Consider the following 7,485-nt stretch of genomic DNA (forward strand, 5'->3'; position numbering starts at 1 on the left):
AAGGCTGCTGTGTAAATAGTTCTTCACTATGAAACAGAGCAGAGCAAATACATCTACAGGCATACACAGGCTAGAAAGTTTGTTCAACACACAGAGCCCTAAGAGCAAACACAGAAAAGCAAATATGACAATAAGAAGAGGAAAGAGAAATGAACTGGAGAAAACCTGCTGATCTCACACAAAAGCTTTGTCAGCCTGAACATCTGATTCTCTCAAGAGAAGCGAGAGGGAAGGGGGAGACCTGGATTTTTCCCCTTTATATTTCCTGAATTCATTTTGACCTGATTTATGATTTGGGCAGGGAAAGCCATTTGGGGAGGGCCTGGTTAGGCCCTATCACATGTTGGCTTTAAGGATGAAAACATCTTAAATGTTGACATTTGTCCAAGCTAAGTTAAGAGTAAATATCAAAACAAGGCATTCTGAGCTGTGGAGGTCCGTAGGCCATGTTCAGAGTAGCTTGCTGTGGACTCATGAGAATTCAGATGAATGAAACTAATGGCAGCTTGGGGATGCTTTTCCTAGGAAATCTCCAAGGTAGCAATTGTTAAAGGAGCTTCCTTAAGTAACAACTGCCTCTCGTGAGGGCTCCCTGAGTAAGGAGAAGATTCTCCCCAACACCATTCACCCAAATTTGCTACCCCTAAGATCTTTTCACTTGCTCAAACTAAGAAGCCTCAGTAGCTTCTTCGGTGATTGTTGATTACTTAGTCCTAAAATTTTGAGTACAACCATTTGGTTGTTAAGAGATAGCACTCCCAATCTTCCTGGCTTTCCATTTACTAAACATAGAAAATTACATGGCCCAAGTATTAGTCAAATGCATTTGTTGGCAAGACCAGAGGTGCCCTTTGGATGAATGGTCAATAGTACACAACAACTAATTCTGTGCAGTGCAAACAAACAAGGTGAGTGTGACTGAGCTAGCTGATCTCTGGGCACCCTGCCAATTCCGAGATCCCGTTCTTCTAAATTGTTCTGAAATATTTCTTGAGCTTCTTCTCTCTGTTCCAGGCATAGTGCTGGTCATTAGAGGCAGACTCGCGCTGGGTGGGTGGGGCAAGCATATAGACAGGCAGTTTCCAATGGGTCTGTAGAGAACAGTTGGGGAGTGCAGTGTGGAGGAGGAGACTTCTCCCAAGTGTGGATACTGTCAAGAAAAAGGGCTAAAAATATTCCTAGGAACAATGTCTGAGTTGAGCCTTAAAGAGTAGGAGAGGGCCAAGTGGAGACGGAAAACCGAGAGCAAACAGCAGTATGATTTTGCCAGTCTCATGTAGTAGCTAAGGAAGAGCTGGAAATGAAGCAGTAGGGACCTCTAGGGGAGAGATAACAGAAAAGTGGGTGTGGGAGAGACATTATTATCCCTATTCATGGATGGTGAAGGTGATGCTTAAACAGGCTGAGTCAGTTGGCAACCATTTGAAGTCAGACAGCTTGAAGCTCAGGTCTCAGGTATTCAACTTGTTCACTGAGGGAACACATAGCTAGTTATTTAGCTTCTCTGAATTCCAGCTTCCTCATCTACAAACTAGAGATGATGTTATCCATCTAGCAGGGCTGTTGTGAGGATTACATGAAGCAGTATATGCAAAACACTATGATCTTAGTGCACTGTAAGTACTCAGCGATGACAGAAATTAACTTTTAAGCCTGGCATGGTAGTGCACACCTGTAATACTTGGGACACTGAGGCAGGAGGATTGCTGGAGTCTGAGGCCAGCCTAGGCTACATAGTGAGTTCAAGGCCAGTCTGAATTACAGAGCAAGACCCTGTCTCTAAAACCAACAACAAAGAAACAAAAAATTAATTATTAAGAAATATGAATTTTTTCTCAAAATTGCACAGAAAATGTGACACTATAGATCAGAACTCACCTGCAGTGAACACCAAGAGTAATGGTGAAATCTTGTCTAGTGAAGCTCTGTACAATTTCTAACGTTTTTAAATTATTTTTTATTTTTTTCAGTGCTTTGATCAATATTGCATTCTTACATCTGGTAATCTAAGCAACTTTGTTGAAGATAACAATATGTAATATAACAACTACTGCTAATTCCTAACTTTTTGTTTTGAAACGCTGCATCATTTTTATTGTTTTTGCTTTGTTTTTGTCTATGTTGTTGTTATTTTGTTATTGTTTTTAAAATTCTCTTTAAAATTAAAAAGTAGTGATGGTGAAGTATCACCATCACTGGCAAGGATGCTGGCAGGGAAGGGGTGCATAGTCAGCACAGAATTTAAAAACTAAGAAAATTAATTAAATATTAGCCTGCTTTTTATTATTTTCAAGGTAAGAGAATTCTAAACAGTAATAAAGTACACTCTTCCCCTAAATGTTTTCTGTGACTCTAAGCATTTCCAAACAGTGACTGTGAAGTTATTACTGAATTCTAATAATATATTAAAATATATGGAAACTTAAGTGGCCTCTGATACACATTATAAATTACAGAAGGTCCCCTGAATCATCTTCAGCTGGGCATAGTTTCCAAATAATCACTCTAGGCACTCTATCTCTCCATTTTGAATTTCAGTAGGTAAACATTTCAAATAAACACACAGGATGACAGAATTGAAGTAACTCGATTTTGTTTCTTTATCTTTTCAATCACCAGGAAATTTTTAATTATTCTCAATCTACTGTATCATCAAGGTAATGTGTATTTGCATGTGGGATGAAACCATGAGTGGCACCCAAACTGTGCTAAAGTGATTCTCAACCATTAGAAATCTATAAGGAGCCAGGCATGGTGGCACATGCCTGTCATCCCAGCACTTGGGAGGCTGAAACAGGAAGACTGTCATGAGTTTGAGGCCAGTTTGGGCTAAATAGTGAGTTCAAGGCCAGCCTGAACATTAGTGAGACTGCCTCAACAAACCAAAAACCAAAACAAAACAAAACAGCTATAAGGAGTTTACTGAATTAACTTCTCTGTGAAAAGCATGTTCATTACACAACAAGTAACACAATGAGCTAACCTAAAGTTAATTGGTCAAAATATGTTCTTTACTCAGAATAAATTGTTACTTCTCAAACGAAGAAGGAGAAATAGCAAATAAGTATTTGAAAAAATGTTCAACATCACTGGTCATTTGAGAGATGCAAATGAAAACAATAATTAAAACAGATTCCACCTGGCTCCAGAAAGAATGGCTATTCTCAAGAAATCAATAACAAATGTGGGGAAAAAGAAACTCTTCTCCATTGTTGGAGGGAGTATAGACTGGTGCAACCACTGTGGAAATCAGTGTGGAGATTCCTCAAAAAACTAAAACTAGAGGTTCCATTTGACTCCTTAGTATCTTCCTGAAAGAATTGAAAGCGTGATACCATAGGGATATATGCCCACCGAGGTTTCTAGTGGCACAGTTTGTAATAGCTAAATCTTGGAAACAGCACAAATGTCCACCAACCACTGAATGGCCAAAGAAGATTTGGGTTTTTTTATACCATAGAGTACTACTCTGTCATAAAGAAGGATGAGTTTGAGACATTTCTAGCTAAATGGATGCACCTTGAGACCATACTCTTAAATAAAATAAATTAGACACACATGTGAAAATTGATTTCTTAGTGTAAGAAACCAAAAGTGTAAATAAGGACCAAGATGTATAATAAATATTATGAAACAGGAAGAAAACGTTCAAATGGGAAGGGGAACAAGGGAGAGGGAAGGGGGAAAGGAAGGAAGGGAAAAGAAAAAACATGAAAAAAGAAGGAAAGTGGACATAACACTTTTGTAAATAAGAAGGGAAAGAAGGGTTGAAGGGAGGGAAGGGAAAGGGAAATGAAAGAAGAATAAAGACAGAGTAAGGAGCTAAAAATTACTACAGGACAACTTGTAATAGCTAAATCTTGGAAGCATCCTACATATTTCTCAACAGATGAATAGATAAAGTCATTCAGAAGGATAAATTTGAGTCATTTGTAGGAAAATTATGCATATTTAGACCATAATGCTAAGTGAAATAAATCAGACATAGAAGGTTAAATATTACATGGTTTCTCTTATATGAGAAACTCACCATATAAATAATTTAGGAGCAATATAAAAGACAGATGATAGGAGACAGGGAGATAAACTTTATGGAGACTGGAAGGGGGTCAAGGGACAAGGGGAGGGAGGAGGGAAGAGAAGGAAATGGGAAATAAAAAGAACCAAAATATGGTATGTGTATGTACTACTACTAATAATAATAATCATAATAATAATGACAATAACAATAAAAAGATCTCTGCTCTGTACCAGAAATCATCATTGGAAGTCTGTCAAGCTCTATGGTTGTGAGAATATTTTTCCTATTCCATTCTGACTCCTTCAAGGTTCTCAGTTGTCCCTGTGTCTCCTTTATCCTGAAAAACTGACACTGTCACCAGGGGAGTCAGAGTTTTGGGTTAAAATATGTTCACCTTCCACATTTTAGCAATTACAAATTGTGCTGCTATGAACATAGGTGCACATACATCACTGTGATATGATGTTTTTAGATCTTCTGGGAAAATACCCAGCAGGGGGATAGCTGGATTGAATGGGACCTCTAGACCTAGTTTTCTGAGGACTCTCCAAACTGATTTCCACAGTGGTTTCACCAGTCTGCATTCCCACCAGCAGTGGAGAAGGGTTCCTATTTCTCCACAGCCTCGCCAGCATTTGTTATTGGCTGATTTCTTAATGCTAGCCATTCTTACTGGGGTAAGGTAGAATCTCAGTGTTGTTTTAATTTGCATTTCTCGAATGACTAATGATGTTGAACATTTTCTCATATATTTATTTGCCATTTGTATCTCCTTGTCTGAGAAGTGTGTATTCATCTCAGCTGCCCATTTTTGGATTGGGTCTTTGAATTTGGAGGGGCTGAAATTTTTTAATTCTTTATATGTTCTAGATAGAAGGCTTTTGTCTGATGGACAATCAGCTAAAATTTTTTCCAAGTTTGTGGGTTTTCTTTTTACTTTGCTGGTGATTTCTTTAGATGTGCAGAAACTTTTCAGTAGGATGAGATCCCAGTTGTTGATTCTTTCAAGATTGGATAAGAAAATTGTGGTACTTTTATATAATGGAATATTTTACTCAGCTGTAAAGAAAGATAAACTCGAGGCTTTTATAGGCAAATGGTCACAACTAGAGACCATACTCATAAGCGAAATAAATCAAACATACATGTGCAAGCACTGCATTGTTTCTCTAGTGTAAAGCCTGAAAGAGTTAATTTAAACTAGGAGATATGACAGACATTGGGAATTGATAGGAAAGCACTCATAGGTAAAGGATAACTGGAATATGGGAAAAGAGAAGGGAAAGACGGAGAAAGTTTGTATATATGTATATGCAGGATAGTTAACACAGGTGTTCTACTGTCCTGTATTTCCTTGCTGAAAGAAACTGTCAGTGAGGCATTGGTTGATTAGCTTTGTATGTCTATATGTGTTTTCATGAGAAACTACATTGAAGATATCAATATGTAATACAATAAGCATTGTTAATTCCCTACCACTCTGTTTGTAACTCTGTAATGTCTGTACTGATCCTTTGCTATTTTGTAAAACGTTGTCGATCTGTTAGTATTTTCCTCCTTTTATTTCTAAAAAAAAAAAAAAAAAAAAAAATGTTCACTTGAGGCCTCACAGAAACACAACATTATCACCTAGAGATGGGCAACACCATGGATAGCTTTAAGGACTGGAACTGCCTGGAGTAGAGAAATGTGAATGAAGCATTAAAATAGGGGACATGGAAAAAGAAGAAAGCAGGGTGCAGGATGAGGGAGCTGGTCTTCTGGGGGCAGTGGTGGAGAGGAGGGCTCAAGTAAGAAGGAGCTCAGAAAAGAGGTGGCTCTTAGAACAGAATTGGGAGGAAGCATCATTGACAGAATTGCTTCCACTTCAGGTTTGCTTCAAGTAGAGGGGTATAAGTTTGTGTTCTGTGATCTGCTGGGTTGGAGGAATTCCAAAGAAAAACATCTGCACAGTCTTGAAGCTAATTACTATAGATGATGGACATTTTTGAGAAAGCTCTTTTGAAAAGAGGACTTGAGTGTAGTATTCAAAACCTGGCAAGACTGTAGTATCAAGGCAGAGAGACCTTACAAATCCTCCTAGTTGGAATATATGTATGTGGTTTGTCTTCCAAGTAACTGAATTATAAGAGTTGATGAAATATGAAATGAGAGACCATAGCAGCATTCACAGACCTGGCCTGCAGAAGGGCTGTGTGCTCTGTGATGGCCAAGGCCACAAGCTCTCTTCACTCTTTGATGACCTGAAAAGTAAACCAGTCAGTCATCTTGTGTTTGTTGGGCCTTTACTTTACTTCAGATATTTTACCTGACCATGGGGCATGCAGCTATTGGCACAATCCTTATCCGATCAGTGGTGATAAATATCAAATAAGTTGTCATAAGCACAATAGCAAATAAAATTTCTTCTAGTAAGAAAAGTTCTATGAAGGGAAAGTTCAGGGAAACATAGGAGTATATGATGGGCTACAGATCAAAGAGGCCTCACTTGACCATCCTATGACTAGATGTAACAGGCTAGAAGAATTTAACCATAGCAAAATTTACCACTAGGAGCACCATTGTGGGATTATATACTCTAAAATAAAAATCTGACATTCTCCAAGGGCGACTCTGGGAAGTTTTTGGTTTTTTGGCACACTCAGACTAAGGTACATCTTGAAGAAACTTATATTCACTTAACTTAATCTTGTGGAATGCGACATTTTTGGAGAGAAAACATGCATCCAAACTGCACACAAGCAGTTAATATGTAATGGTAGCAACCTGTATAGTACAAAAACCAACACTGACCAAAAATAGTGTGACTACTAGATAAAACTGGCACTAGCTCAGGGTTCCTGAGAGAAGCTACATGTATTCATAGCGAATAAAGGTGCAGGGAAGAAAGGGGATTACTTGGAAAGACATAAATTCAGAGAAAGAGTCACTCTATGGGATGTTACTCTAGGAGGAAGTGAGAAGATGCCCAACAACCTGGGTCAAAAAAAGCAGCATTCAAAACCCTGACATAATAAACTCAGCAAATAATTAGAAAATATGCCAGTGGACAAAATATATTCATGGAAAGGGATAGGCAAGAGCCTGCAATGGAGTTCAAGAAGAACTATTAACTAAACTCATTTGAGCAGAACAAGAGGTAGTTAGGGGAAGTTGGCTAGAAATTTTGGCAGCAGAGGTTAAAGGAGTAAATTTATGGGAAGGCTGTGATGTCCTTAATCCAATATTCAACAACTAAATAAAAATAATACATGCTCAACTGTACAAGAGGTGAGGGTATAGGAAGCTTATTAAGTTTGACTGAGCATTGGTGTAGATAGAATGATATCTAAGGAATGGTAGAGAAGGGTAGTTTTATCTTCATAAATGTTGAGCATCATTTCTTGCTGCTTTTCATGATCTGGTGTTATTTAACTTATTAGTTTACTTTTTATTGTACAACCCTCTGTTTTAGTACTTAGAGT

Source organism: Chinchilla lanigera, unplaced genomic scaffold, assembly GCF_000276665.1.
Source record: "Chinchilla lanigera isolate Chin_1 unplaced genomic scaffold, ChiLan1.0 scaffold00013, whole genome shotgun sequence".
In the NCBI taxonomy this organism is placed as follows: domain Eukaryota; kingdom Metazoa; phylum Chordata; class Mammalia; order Rodentia; family Chinchillidae; genus Chinchilla; species Chinchilla lanigera.